This window comes from Atta colombica, unplaced genomic scaffold (assembly GCF_001594045.1).
Source record: "Atta colombica isolate Treedump-2 unplaced genomic scaffold, Acol1.0 scaffold125, whole genome shotgun sequence".
NCBI classification, from domain to species: domain Eukaryota; kingdom Metazoa; phylum Arthropoda; class Insecta; order Hymenoptera; family Formicidae; genus Atta; species Atta colombica.
In genome coordinates, this window is record NW_017259212.1 from 3,115,717 (window position 1) to 3,131,192 (window position 15,476).

The window sequence follows — 15,476 nt, forward strand, 5'->3', positions numbered from 1 at the left end:
AAAGTACGAAGTAAAATTTCCTGTTATATTTTACCTTCTGCTCATGACTGCATCCGTAATCACGATTGTACTATATTTTGCTATCAGCCTCGAGAGGAAGAATCACGTCAGAAGCTCATTGTATTCCATTGGAATCACGGGCGAGTTCAAGCAGTGAGGTCAAGACATAACTGACTTTGTCGATCCGATGAGATTCACCCGCTCGGGATGCTTTTCACGGCACGTCTTCTCGGACGAGGGCGGAGGGCACAATCTCTGATATCTGCGAAAGACCACCGGAGAAGGACACGCCACGCCGCTTGATTTTACAACTCGAGAAGTTGCCCGCGAAAGTTTCCTGAAGAGTTCGGAGTTTACACCGCTTCTTGTGCAAATAGCATTTCGTACGCTAAACTTATTCCGAGCTAGAGGATGGTAGAGGGTACTGTCCGCGCGCATACGCAGGTAAAACTTTTGCCTCGCGTTTTCCTACCGTCTATTCTCTTTTGATACAGCGTATTTCCACGCTCGGGCCATATACATACCCGATGCTTTGTAGGCATTGCGTGAAACAAAGAGAGAATTTAATGTTAAACGCATCTTTCTTATATAAATCGGAACTTTCTCGAGATTAAAAAAACCGTAATCTTTTTTCGTTTCTTTTATGTGTTTTGTTTGATGTAGCTCGCTTCGGAAGAATTATATTTTAGAAATGAAGAATTACATAACAAATATTTTATAACACATTAAAAGAATATATGAAAGAAAGAGAAAGAAGCAGACTTAGCTGCCAGATATCAATGAAGTCCAATCTTTTGAATTAAACAATGTTTTATTATTTTTAACTTCTATGTGTATCAAAACATAAATTAATCCATTTCAGTGTTAAATAGCTTAATTTTAAAACAAACAACGTTCATATTAACGTGTACTTACCAAATAACAAATTATAAATTTGAGTTATATATTTCTTGATTAAAAATTTTTAACTTGTTTAATGTTGTTTAATGTTATTTATATTAATTGTGTATGTTTATGTTAATTGTTTAAATTAACAACATATTGAGGAACAATAGTTTATAGAAATGATTATTACTATTGATCTTTTACAATATGAGATCTTTTATGTTAGTACATTGATTTTTTGTTTGTTGAATTTTAAGAAAATTACATCTTTTTAACGCTAATTTCAAAAAATATAGGTATAAAGATTTTATACTTTAAAAATAGAATTTTATATTAGTTTTTTTTACTAATGTATAATTACAAAATTGACATTTATTTATGGAGATATATCAGATTATGGAGATATATAAGTTGAATAAAATATTCGAAATTGATGAAGAGACTCCTTCATAAAGACATTTTAAGTTAACGTATTATACGCCTTATGTGACAAATTAGTAGCAAAGAGCATTATTGTACAAGCTGTGCAGTATAATATTTTTATTTGGGAATATTTTTACTCAATTTGGTTAAAATAAAAGGATAAATTTAATAATTAATCCACTATAAAAGTGATTTTATTATTTTTTTCGAGAAAAAAACTTGATCTTTTTACTCATAAAAATCTTCATTTTTAGGTGCTCAAATAATTCAACTTTTCGAAGCCAACATCATTATACTATTTTTTCTGAAGTACATACCTCAAATATTGTAGCCAAAAAGGATTTTTTTTCCATTCACTCATATAGAAGTTATGAATTTTTAACCGCTATAACGTTTTTTTCAAAACTCGTACTCACTTTTAAATTTGTAAAAAATAAGTAAAATACAATTCGGCTTCTATCACGGTAACAACTTGTTGTTTCACGACTATACAAGAATTTTTTCGGATTTTTATATAGTCTAGAATAATAAAAAAATCCAGTTGACCGGAAAAACCTAGTGGGTGGAAAAAACTTATGGTAAATTTCAGATTTTATTGTCCCGGATTTTATCCAATAGAATAAATTGGCAAAAATTATAAAAATGATTAATATGTAATATTAAAATTTATTTATGTATTTTATGTAAAAAGTATTTTTATTTTAATTATTAAATCATATCATGATAATTTAAAGAAAAACTGAAAGAATCAATAAATACTTTCATATGTTCTAATCAAATCTTTTTCAAATTCAAATTAATATATGAATACATTTTAAAACAAGAATTTTGAAAATAATATATAAATGTTATTAAATCTTTTATTATACATAATTTTTAGTTTTATGCGAAAACATAGCAACAAAATTTTTTATTTTTATTAATCTAGATCTTTGTCATTTGGTTTGCCATTCAATATTTTCTGACAAAAAATTTATATATTTACACACACACACACACACACACACACACACACATTAATAATAAGTGTTAAAATATTAACTTAATAATGACTTATCCATTATATTTCAGATATACTGTTTGTCATTGAATGTGTAATTACTTCTGTCATATAAATGTAAAATAATCTGATATATTTCCTGTGCAAGTTTAAAAGCGCGTGGCATAAAATATTTTATAAAGCTTATCGCTGATCCATTTCCTGTCACACATAACCGCATTGTAATTGCCTCGAATCCTGCATTAATACAAACGCGATTAACTCGTAGGCACGAACGGCGATTACATAAAAGCTATTTGGCAACTATGTAAAAATCGTTTCTGTCACAACAGAGCTGACAGCGATGATGATTCCTTTAAATGTTGCGTTTCTGTAGCGAACATGAGTTGCGCTAATTACAACCGCAAAGTATACCGCATAAGCAAAAGTGTTCTCTTGTGTCGCTTTTTCCTCGCCGCCTCGTTATTACTAAATGCATTCACAATGCGGCATTAATTAAAAGGTCAGTTTCTGTAGCTTGCTGCTATCCTGCTGTGTGCACGATGAAACTTTTCTAATTAAAATTTTACAGTAGTCATAAGAATACGACGATGTAACGCAAAAGACTCTTTAATTAAATCGAAGCTGAACTGATATTTTCCATAGAAAATAATACGCTTAAATTGAAACTACTGAACTTGGAAATATACGAGAACAAATCATGGATCGTTCCCCTCATCGTAATATTTATACATTATTCATATAATAGGAGAGAAGAGACGCATGAATTATACCGTCGGGCATTGATTATTCTCTGCAGCGTTTGCATTTTGAAAAGCAATCATTCGGTCCGTAACAACCGATGTAATTGATTTGATTTCAATTATGTATTACCCATCGAAACTAAATATAAGGAGCATCAAAATTAAATTTTCGATTAATCATTAACTGCTCATACGAAATAAATGTTAAGATTTTTATATTGCTTAAATTATGTTATAATATTTTATGTTTTTTTTAAGTCTTTTATTGTTACACAGAATATTCTATAAACATCTAGTTATGATTATAATGCGAATTGCTAGTGAGTCTCTTTTAATTCTGTAAATAATGAAATTTCTACCCACGAGAGATCGTAGAGATAAATGGAATAAAGCTCGTGGTATACCAACAATTATTATTCATGTTAAATTTATGACTTTAAATGCCTCGCAAGGAATTGCATGATGATGAAATAGTTAACAGTTTGTGTGATAATGATTAAAATATTTTAATTCTAATATAAAATATTTTAACACTTATCTTTCTATTAAATTCTCTTTTTAACAAATAGATCAGTTATGCCATAATATTATGTAAATATTATAAATATCACAAGTTTGGATTTTTCTCAGATCCTTCTTTATAAAAATTTTTTTAAATTTATTAATAATTTAAAAAGGATTAAATAATATGGAATATTTTTAAATTATTAAGTAATATATGATGTAAAAAAAATAATAATCTTGTTTATATTTGAAACAAGGAATGACGTTGCAGTAATTACAATGCAAATCACTGCCGTACAATGCTTATAGAGCGAATGATAAGGTAATGGGAGCACTAGGAAAAATATGATCAAGTTGGCTGTAAGCTAATCACACTGGATTTTCACGACTATAACTTACGAACGTCATAAATGTATAGTTGGTTACTTTCTAAAGATATCTCTGAGTGCAAGTAGAAGAGTATGGGATTGTATGTATTTTCCATACCATCTTTCCACAATAAAATTTAAACTGTTATCGTGTCAATAAAAATTCTACGGGCTGCATTAGGTGACGTGCACTTCAATAAATTCGCTACATTTCCTGCATCTACAAAATATCTACCGAACTTTTCGATACATTTCTGTAGCTTTCGAATGCTTCAGGATATCGAGTTCACAGTTATTTATTTTTATTTATCTATTCTTTCTTATTTCTTATTCGCTTCTTTCTAAACAAAAAATATTTAGTTACTTAATGTAGAGTTTTCACAATTTGCGATATATTCAAATGATATAAATTATTATTTGTATTTTAATTAATCAAAGTAACGAAAATGAAAATTATTGATCCAATCAAAATAATTTTTTTAATTTTGATTGAAACCGAAAACGAATACTCGATTATAAATTTCTGCCAAAACCGAAATTGAAAGTTTCATGGAGATTTCAGAAAGATCAAATGTATACTTAGGCGCGCGCATACATATATCATATAACTTCTTCATCAAATATCATAATTTAATTATTGAAACAGTATTTATATATCATTATTCTAATATTACAATTCTTTTATCACAATCTTATGTTATAATCCACAATTATATATTAAAATTATATATCCACAGACATATTTTAAGAATTACAAAATTTCAAAACATAAAATAATATTTTTTAAACAAATCTTTAGAAAATTAATGGAAAATGAATATTTCAAATATAAAATAAATTTTAAGTAATAAATACTTATTTCAATTTGATTAGTTTTGACTATCGAAATCACACTTTTTTTCAATTTTGGTTGAAATCGAAGATAACTTAATCGAAATTTTTATTTTTAGTCGTAAGCGAAACCGAATTTTTGGTTGAATTCTGATGAAAATTACATATATTTGCAAAGCGAAAATCAACTTTATTTATATTGTATTTCTTTTATTATAACAGATTTGTCATAAAACATTTAGGGAACTTTACATTCTGATAGATGTAACGTGTGATGTTAGGAATCAATACGTATAGGATAATTCCTGTGTATGTAGAACATCTGGTAGGATCATCCCATGTAAGAGATGTAACTTTAACGTATCAATCACGCTACCGGCCACGTTCCTGTACACGCAACGTATTCACGTCGACAGGCATGATTTGTCCCAGGATACCGACTCGGCCCTGGAGAAGCGACTCGGTTCGATAGTAGAGAGCACAATGCACATGTACTCAAGGCGGCCGCGCGTATGCACACAATGCATGCAGGTGCCGCATACGCGCGCCTTAACGACGACTTAGAGCCATGCTAAATAGTACCCGAACCTTGATACAGCTCAAAGACTATGTATCCGATATCCCTGCCCCATTAGTCTCAGTATACAACAACGTGCTCACCGCCGTGATCTAGATGAGGCTCTGTCTCAGAATGCAATAGGGATGATGTGAACACGAGTGATGGTAGTATGCGTTGTATACATATATACACAATTGCGTACACGAAGAATGGTCGGCAGCACGTAACTGGTGCGAATTCGAGATCCTGAATTCGAATCGACTGGTTGGTTCCCTTGGTTGGCCACTCGCTCGTCTAATCAGATCGGGTTTGTAGGCGGGGCACGATCCGAGACCTCCACAGGCTGGAAAATCGAGGGTGCACAGCGTGTATATATATATATGTGTATATGTATATATACATATACATATATTTCACTGGCGATCCAGGCTATACACCATCGGAACAAAAGCTTGCTTGTAGCTACCATCGATGTGAATTGACTTGAAGTTGCTCTTTTTCTGTGAGTGCACAGCGTTTTCGCGAATGGGATACATCGAAATAGGCTTCGATCGATTTCGTAGCATAGTCGAGTATTGCCATATAATATTGATCGATTCTGTCGCGAGAACTCGTAAGTTGCATTAGTGAATATTTGTAGGTTTTGCGTTTATTGGGAATAAGCATTTGAATAAAGAACATTCTGTCATTTGGGACATTCTGTCAATATGGTATACGTTTGTATTACATTATTTTGATGAACGATTTTATAATACTGAATAGAGGAGACTTTAAATAGAGAGAGAAATACATTGCAAACATATACGCGTTATGATATTTGAGTTTTATTATGACAGCTATTATGTATTCTATTATACAAGACTGTTAATTTTATGATTATTTTCTATTAAGAACTGTTAGTTCTCTCTCTAGAGCAGAATTAAGCTCGCGTAAATTTTGCTTCGATGAAATATTACCTTTAAATAAGGTAATCTATATGGCATACTCACTGTTTGTAGGTAATTACACGGTAAATTCAGCAGATAGCACTAATAATTATGCAGACCGTCTGATTCATTTGTTGTTCTGTTTGTTTATTTTGTTATTGTCAGTAAAACAAAATGCAGAACATCGAGGTCATGATGTAGTGTTTCATAGGTAAATAATTTTCTATAGCTACAGAAATAACGAAGAAACACTTATTAATTTCTGTAATTTATATTATTCTGGCTTTGTATTTATACTTTGCAATTTTATTTAATTGTATTGTTTTATTTAATTTATATTTTCGTTACGTTTTTAACTAAAGAGTAACTTTTTATAAAAAGGAACCAATATTGCCAACTTGATTCAATTGCAACGGTTTTTGCTACTTTTTGTCATTTTAAACCATGAATTCTAATTGTATACCTGCTAAATATTGTGGAGATAAATTAATAAGTAGATAAGTCGATTGTTTAGAAAAATAATTCTTTGTTTATTTTTACATATCAACAATATATCAATATATTAAGAAATTTTTCTCTAACATTTTTTTACTCTTTTTTTAAAAAGAGAAAAACATCTACTTATAGTATGTACCAAATATGTGATCTAAATGCTACTTTGTTTTTAATTTTTACTGTATTTATATAAATATTTAAAAATATTTCAAATGTTCTTATATTTTTTAATATTTTTTTATTATTCAGAAATGTTTTCTCTTTTGAATTTAATTGATCATTAATTTTTAATTTTGGATTCAGCAAAAAAATCGCAAAGCTTAGATAGATCATACAGGATCCGCTTACTTATTATATTACGAAATGTGTGATCACACACAAAATCGTAACAGTTCTTTGTGAAAGCGTCGTTGGTTTTGAAATGACGCTTTCATTGCGCGCCTGACCGCGCATATTTTTATGTACATCGAAAACGATGTGTAATTTGTTGTTAATAATTTAGACGATGATACCGCAAGAATTGTTGACTGGTGAAAGCGAATATTTTTTAACATTACAGGATGATTGATTTGTATACAAGGCGAAATCAGATATATATACAGATACGAGCGATTGTGAATTGCAACGCGCATTAATTTTTTTTTAATACGAGTTGATGACTCTATGCACTTTGTAAAAAAAAATTATTATCAAACGATCTGTACAACAAATGTATTTCTTTTCAGTCATATGTAAACGTGTCTACAGTTCTGAAAATATTTTTTTTCCACTATAATATTATTTCTGTGTCACGATGAGATCGTATTTATGCAGTTACATTTTATTTTTATATCTGATTTATTCATGTAGAAACACCGATGTGAATCCAGCGTAATAATAACCGTCATCACGATTGCGAATCGATCTTTGGTGCCGTATATTAGGCCGCCGTTTAAGTATTCCTAAGCGGGAAGGCTACGAGCTCGTTCGTGCCGAGAATTTCGAACCGGATGCTATCAGGCCATTTTGATGCCAGCATTGCATACCGATAGTCTGACAACCCAGTGGCTTACATATGGCGCGAGAAGGCATGCTCGTAGGCATTTCGCGAATTACGACCACTCAGTTGCGGTTGCGATGGGAATTTTATTTCGCGCGCCGGAATTCGGCTCAAATCCGAAGCCGTGCCTGCTTTCCAAGAGCTTGGCTTCGTTCCGGTATAATCGGAGTATTCGCTACATTATTGGGCGACGTAAGACGATTTTCGCTATCGACTGATTTTATTGCTTCGGAAGATTGGGCGTAAGCGAACGAACACCCTTCGTAGTGTCTCGGATACGAAATGGTTATGAGTCCTACCTTATTCCACTTTCGTCTCACTTATTTTCCTGAGCGATATCGACACCCAGAAAAGTACACGAGCGATGTTGCTTTACACCAGTTTCAAATTTCTGATTCCGGAAGAGAAAAAGCCAAAGATCGATCTCTCTTGCGAAGCGTATGTTGCATATCGTTTATATTATACTGTCTCTGAGATATGCTGCGATATCTGAATTCGACTAAATAAAGAATATGACGACAAATGAAAGCTTGATCATCCTTTGAATGTATTTCTTGCAGTTTATTTTAATAGGAAAATATAATCGTATTTAGGGATAAATCTATAAAAAGATATTTTATTTTTTAGACCATCGAAAAAAATTCGTGATAATAATTTTATTAATTTTCTTGGCGAATATTAAGAAGGAGCATGCTTATTAAATTGATAAATCTCTTGTAAGATGTACAATTAGATATCCACATTTTGATAATTTTTTATTTCTTCTCTCTTTCTTTCTCTCCTTTCAATGTATTAAAATATTAAAATATAAATTTCTTACATCTTACTTCGTACACATTACGGAAGTTATCAGCCGTCTCGCTAAATCAATTTCCTTTGCAAAGTTATTGCGAAACATAACATTGTGTCGTGTTGTTCCGCACCTATTTAAATCTGTGTACCAGTTAGTACATAGTCGCGCGAGATGGATACGAATGCATCGGCGTGTATTGACGGTACATATAGCATTGTTACTGAAGTATCAATAACCCAGCCGTAACGCAAACCACGTGCTTAGTGAATGAATTGTTCAGTTACCGTAAACATTAAAGAGTTTACGATATATATGCAGAATCGCATGCAGATTGCAAGTACTTTACGTGGACCGCGCGCATAATAATTATGCGGATGTGGTAATAATGTTACGTGTTGAACTATAAACCAAACGGTATGCGATATTCGGAAATTAGCGGATGCGCGAATGGTAAATGCAGGTATTTGCTGCAGTAGAGTATGCTAAATGCAAGTGTTTAATGGTATAGTCGATAAAATGTTGGGAATTCTCTTAGTCGTTAAACTAATGAACAACGCTTAGTACGCAAAGTAATACGTTCTTTAAAGACAAACGAACAAATCTCGATTTTTGCAATTAGTAAACTTTGCATTTACGCGATTATTGCAATTAGTAAATACAGTAGTAAATATACTTTTCTCTTTTTGAAGAATTCTGTTTTCTTTTCTTATTTATTATTTTGTATATAGAAAAAGATAATTGGAAGAATTTTAATAACAAAGACAAAAACGTTTTATGTAATAGTATCATTACTGCTTAAATTTCGTTAAATTAAAATTCAAAAGTTAAAATATTTTATTAGTATTGCTTAATATAACTTTGCTATTTTTCATGTATACATATAATAACAAATACTAAGCAGAACATCATAATAGAGTTATTCATATTCTAACTAACAAGTATTGAAGCTCGTGTACAGGAACTACTCTTCAAAAAATAACAACGAGGTGAGAAGTTGAAGTTGCTCATCATTATTGATTTCCTAATGTACGAGAAAATTTCCTCGTTCTATGTTACAACAGTCATGAATATTGTACCGTATTTCTTCGGAATCTTGCTAGAAACATTCTTCGTATTGTTTTCTGTTATGTAGGTATTGTACCAGTCGTGAATTCCATGGATAACAGAATAGAATTCTGCAAATAAGGACAAGTGTACTTAACTACGATTGTCGGGAGTCTCTAAATAGAATTAAACATTTTTTTTTATTCTAAATTTTAAATTATTTTTAAATATTAATTTTTATGCTGATTGTTATAAAGACGTTTTACTTATTAGAAATTTATTTTTTTTTAATTATCATTACAACATTTATTTCATTATTTTTTGCATATTTTCTCTGTAACAAAACATTTATATTTAAAATGAACATTTTTGTTGCATAGAATTCAGAAATTTTTGACTTGACATAAATGTCATATATGAGTTGTGATAGCATAGAAATGATAAAGTGTATCATAAACGCGATGTCATGAAAAAAGAAATATCATGAAATATGCAAAGCAACCACGAGCTTTTTATTGAAATTGCTGGAAATTGTGATGACAACAATTTGTGGTTACGAGAATTGATAATCGTAAATTGATTGCGATTGTTTTATTTATTTTGTTGTTAATAATGAAAATATGGTTTTAATTACAGATCGAAATTATACATTGATACTATTAGATACTACTATACAAATTATAGATTGGTATCGATTATGGATATAAATTCGAATTTATTTTGGTTGAATTCTTTGGCAAGATCTAAAATCAGTCAGATTTACGATAACGATCGCGTAAAGATTTTTCCTGCTCGCTCTCGATCGTTGAGAGCAATCTCTCTTGTGCTTTCAATTTAGCAATTTTGCTTCCTTGCTCCAACGAAATGACCATCGGAGACCCTTCCGTTTTTCACCGTTCTTTCTTTCCCTCGACAGTCAAGATTGGAGTGACGAAGGAATCCATTCTACCCACGAGAACCATCGATCGCGGGAATTGAGAGGATTAATCTTAACGACGCATCTATCGTTCTTAGTTGCGCCGTTTTCTTCGTTCATGAATTAGAATGTCACTGTTTTGGGATGATGATAGATAGTTGTTAGGGACGTCAGTCTACATGGTTATATGAATTTGTCTGTGTATGATTACAATACAAAGAAAAAATGATTCATGTAATATTTCCCTGTTATTTACGCGTGACATAAATGAAGACATAAATGGGATAAAAAAATTTATCAGTTGTTGTGACGCATATGATATGAAATGATATAACAATATTTTAGGTGCAAAAATTAATTTGTGAAAAATATTTATTTACAACTTAAAATATGAGTTTATTGGGAGAGTTTATAAATATATTTATTTTAATGTTATAATTATTTTTTAAATAAATTTTTACTTGAATGTTGCAATCTTCAATTTTAAAAAGGAACTTTTTTGGTATTAATAACAAAAAATTCGATCTATAATAATTAATATTTGCTTCGCACTAATATGATTGATAAAAACAATGCGCGAAGAGACTAATAGAAATAATTTTTTGCTTTTATATATATTTTTACTATACAATAATTTTGCTTAATTTTCCATCTTGAATATAGAGACGATGTTAATTTTTCTTCGACAATTCTCTATTACAAGGATTGTTCATTTCTGAGCTCTTACTCAATTCTGTATATTGCTGACGTCATAAAATATCATATCAATCACATCAATATATCATAAAATACATCTTGCTAAAGGAAGAGATATAGTTTACATTTTTGATACTTTATTCTACTTTTTATTTGACCATAATTGGTTACCTTTTATGGATATAGAAGTTAATTACATGTATGATACATTAAGAAAATGAAGTAGGTACGTATTTATAAAGAATCACAATGATTATTTATGACATATAATATTAGTTATATTTATCCGTAATACAATCATGATCATAAATATTATGATATTGAAAATTTATTATGGAGGCATTAGCAACGATTAAATTATTTTGAGTGTTGAATCATATTTACCAATTTTTATTTGACATCGTATCCTTAAAACAGAAATAATGTTTTCGACATAATAGATTCTTATTCAATGCAAAGTATCTACGAAATTGCTTAATAAGATACATGATTATCCTTCCCACGCTTTTATGAGATGCTATAGACTGCAATGTATATTAGATGTATGTAGATGCGACCTGATGCAAGTGTTGTAAAATCGTTGCTGGAACTTTTAGTGCAAAAATAAATTGTACATGACGAAAAGAGAATGAGTTTTAAGTGTATAATGAAATATTCAAGTTCAAATAAAAGTAAATTGGGAAAAAAAAAGAGAACGAGAAAGAATAGAAATTTATTCTTATATTTTTTTCACTCTTTAAATGGATAATATATTATTATTTTCAACAAAGTATGATTGAAAATTTGTTACTATTTTCATTATTTCAGTCAAATAATAATTACAATTATTATTAATAAAAAATATTGCATTGTGGGAATGAATATTTTCATTAAAAAAATTTTATGTAATTTGGTACGTTTAAAATTTTTAATATAAAAAGGTACAAATAAACATTTTCTATATTATTATATGATGTCCGGTGTTTATACATATATATACATATATATATATACACACACACACATATATATATATATATATATATATATACGGAGTAATGTATTATTTGTTTATGAGAATTTATTCTTCATTTTGTGTAGAGAATCTTATGAGACTAAGCAAATGGATTATTATTATTATTATTATTTTATCCAATATATAAAAATTTTTTTACACACATATTACGCGATGTTTTTTGATGCAACATGCGCCCATAAAGCATTTGTATTAATGTCAGAATCAGGCAACGTGCGCCATGTATATGTCGTCTCCAAAAGTTTGCTGCCGTACATCACTTTATTTGAGTAAATTATTTCCTCGCATTATTCTAGTCTATCAACTACGTATGTAAGTTCTGCGTATAATTTTAGGAGTTTAATTTGACTCCCGAGAGAAGTGTACATAGATGTGTGTGTGTGTGCGTGCGTGTGTGTGTGTGTGTGTGTGTGTGTGTGTGTGTGTGTGTGTGTGTGTGTGTGTGTGTGTATAAATATATGCACATGACAAATATACGGTATTAATGAACTACAGTGTCATAAAAGTAAAAATCTTCATTAATCAAAAGCTAGCAGTAAAGCATAAATTCTAATAAATTAGAATAGAAACATTAATAAACACGATAGATACAATATAGCATTTTCAAAAGTGCTTATAAAAATTCTAAATTTTACACTAAAATTATATAAAATATATGTATACTATTTAATTAAAATGTGTTATATTAGATAAAAAGAAATCCATTATTTTTCCATTCAATTTCATGCAAAAATAATGGATTTCTTTTTATTACAAATATATCTAATATTAATGATACAAATAAAAATTTTGGAAATATATAAAAATAAAAGTGAATAAATGCACGTTTAAAATGTGTAAGTTTTATATTTACATTTCGTTGAAAATTGACATTGACGAAGTACAATCTAATAATCTGTATTCGAATGTTTATAGAAAATAACAGAAATAAAACAAAATAACAGTATCTTAAACTAACGTAAGATAAAGTTCGTGCAATTTTATTAACTTTTATGATTCACCTAACGATATTTATCACATCTTTATAAAAATTTCACGCGGACATTTATTCTTTCAATGCACTTTAGAGGCCACATATGCGTGCGCACATAACAAAGCAACGAGAATTTTTATGGTCGCCTATTTCGTGAGGGTATATTGCAGCAGCTCACGAAAGTGAGAAGCCCTTCCGAGTGAAATGTAAGCCGTCACTATAACAAGATTAGTACGTTTAACCGAAAGGTGAACGTCCTAAGTTTGAAAGAATTCTTGACCATAACGTCAAACGTGACTGCCGTCCGAACGAATCTACACGTGAAAGCGTTACCCGAGAAAGTTAACGATCCGTGCGTCACGATTGCTGCGTAATCTTGTGATGCACATAAAGATGAGGGACACGCAGTCTAAGAGCGCAGCATTTTTAATGTGATTATTATACACTCGTTATACATGAAATTCTCGCAATCGCTACAATTTGTAATTCAAACTTGTGCGCGATATTATGCGCGGTATCAGTTGCGTTTCTTCCAATTGAGATTGCTGGGCGTTGTCCCATTTTACATGACTGATGCATTGCACGATGCATATCTATTGTAGTTTCCCCAAAGGGAGCTAGATTTGGATGAATCTAATTTGTTTGCTTGCTTTTGCTCCCGTGATTGCTTGTTTGGAGCTACGACTTGCAAGCTTTTTGGTGAAACATTCTAAACATAATTCTTACGTTCCATGTTTCAAAGGAATGGATAATATGGCCTTATCGGGCGCGTTGTGCGACACGTTTCTCTCCGTGCACAGTGGTATCACACCGAGATGTAGGAGTCTTGTCTGTACTACATTCGGCCGTTGGTTGCAGCGCATCGGAGTATTATTGCCATTGTGCGATGTCAGTCTCATTTCCCCGTATCTGTAATGAAATCTTCGCCAGTACTGCTGCCGGTCTTCGCGCAACGGCATAGTCGAAACCTCATTGTCCTAGGCTAGCCGTATCTTCGCGTGTTCTCTCTAATGATATATACACGGTGGGCACGTTCTTGCGTACCTTCTACGCGTACATTTGCAACCATGAATCCAGCGCATACGAGTTAATGGCACTTCCGAAAGTCGTTGCTGCGAGACGTTAAGTGCGGGTAATGATCTCCCGAGTTTCCTTCTCGCGTCCGAGGGAAATAATTACATTCTCGTTCGGGCGCATCTCGCTATAGCGCACGATTGGCCGGCATTCGTGTGCAGGTGCTAACTGCGAGATAGTTAAATCGAAAAGAAGTAATTTGGACGAAATGGACACGTATGTGTCCATTTTCGCCGCTGCGTTTTATTTACAAAGTGAATAGCAATAGAGTTCCTATATTTGTTCGTCGAGCTCCATTGGAAAAATTGATATTCCTTTACCGCGATAGCGCGCAGAAATGTTCGAATCAATATCAGGGAAGAAATATGGGCGGTATTTGCAGTCTTGGAGAACTTCTCGGTATGAATCGAATGAAATTATACGATTCGACGAGCCAATTTTCCATATGATGTCTTCAGACTTCGTGTGCCCGCTATGCGACGCAGTACATCCACGCGTCTTCAGTATCGTGCACGTAACCGTGCAATGAAAAAGTCATTTCTGCTCGATTCCATCGTGAACACACGTGCGATCATGCACGTGTGGGTGGCATGGTGTACGAAAGGGTCGTACACATACTATGAGACCGCTGCTGCACGTTTCTGCGGGTAGATACCGACATCCTTGAATTCCATGAGCGGCGAGGCGAGCACCGTAGGTCCGACCATAAATTTCGATTTCCATCGCGACGGGAGACCATTCGATTCCACTTGGCGATCTATATTCGCGCGAAGGTAACGTACGTGCGGCAGATAGAGCCGGAAAATCGCGCGCATGTGTCTTGGAGATCACGCGAGGCTCCTGTGGCGTCCCGTGGGTGTCTCAAGCCATCTATCGAATTTCTTGACCAACGGGTCGTTGCCTCTATCGTGTATACTTAACCTTTGGACATCGAATCTTTATTTATTCAGAGATAATTTCGAATTTTTTAAGCCGATCTTTCATAAATTTTGTTGGTATCCATTCGAATAGATTGCATGTAAAATTTTGTTTGTTGATAATAGTGCATAAAATAATTAGTAACTTATTTTCATGCTTATGTTGAATTCCACGTTCCTAATTATATGACATTTATATTATATTATTTATATTTATAATTTTTTAATATTATATAAATATACACTGTTAAAAATAAAATGCTAATTTTAACTTA

At 31.7% G+C, this 15,476-nt stretch overlaps 1 protein-coding gene across 1 annotated transcript in view; it reads left to right on the top strand.

The window, feature by feature from the left end:
* Positions 1 to 15,476, top strand: part of LOC108694830 (leishmanolysin-like peptidase) — a 286,628-nt gene that overhangs the window by 15,901 nt on the left and 255,251 nt on the right. The gene's annotated exons all lie outside the window — the stretch shown is intronic.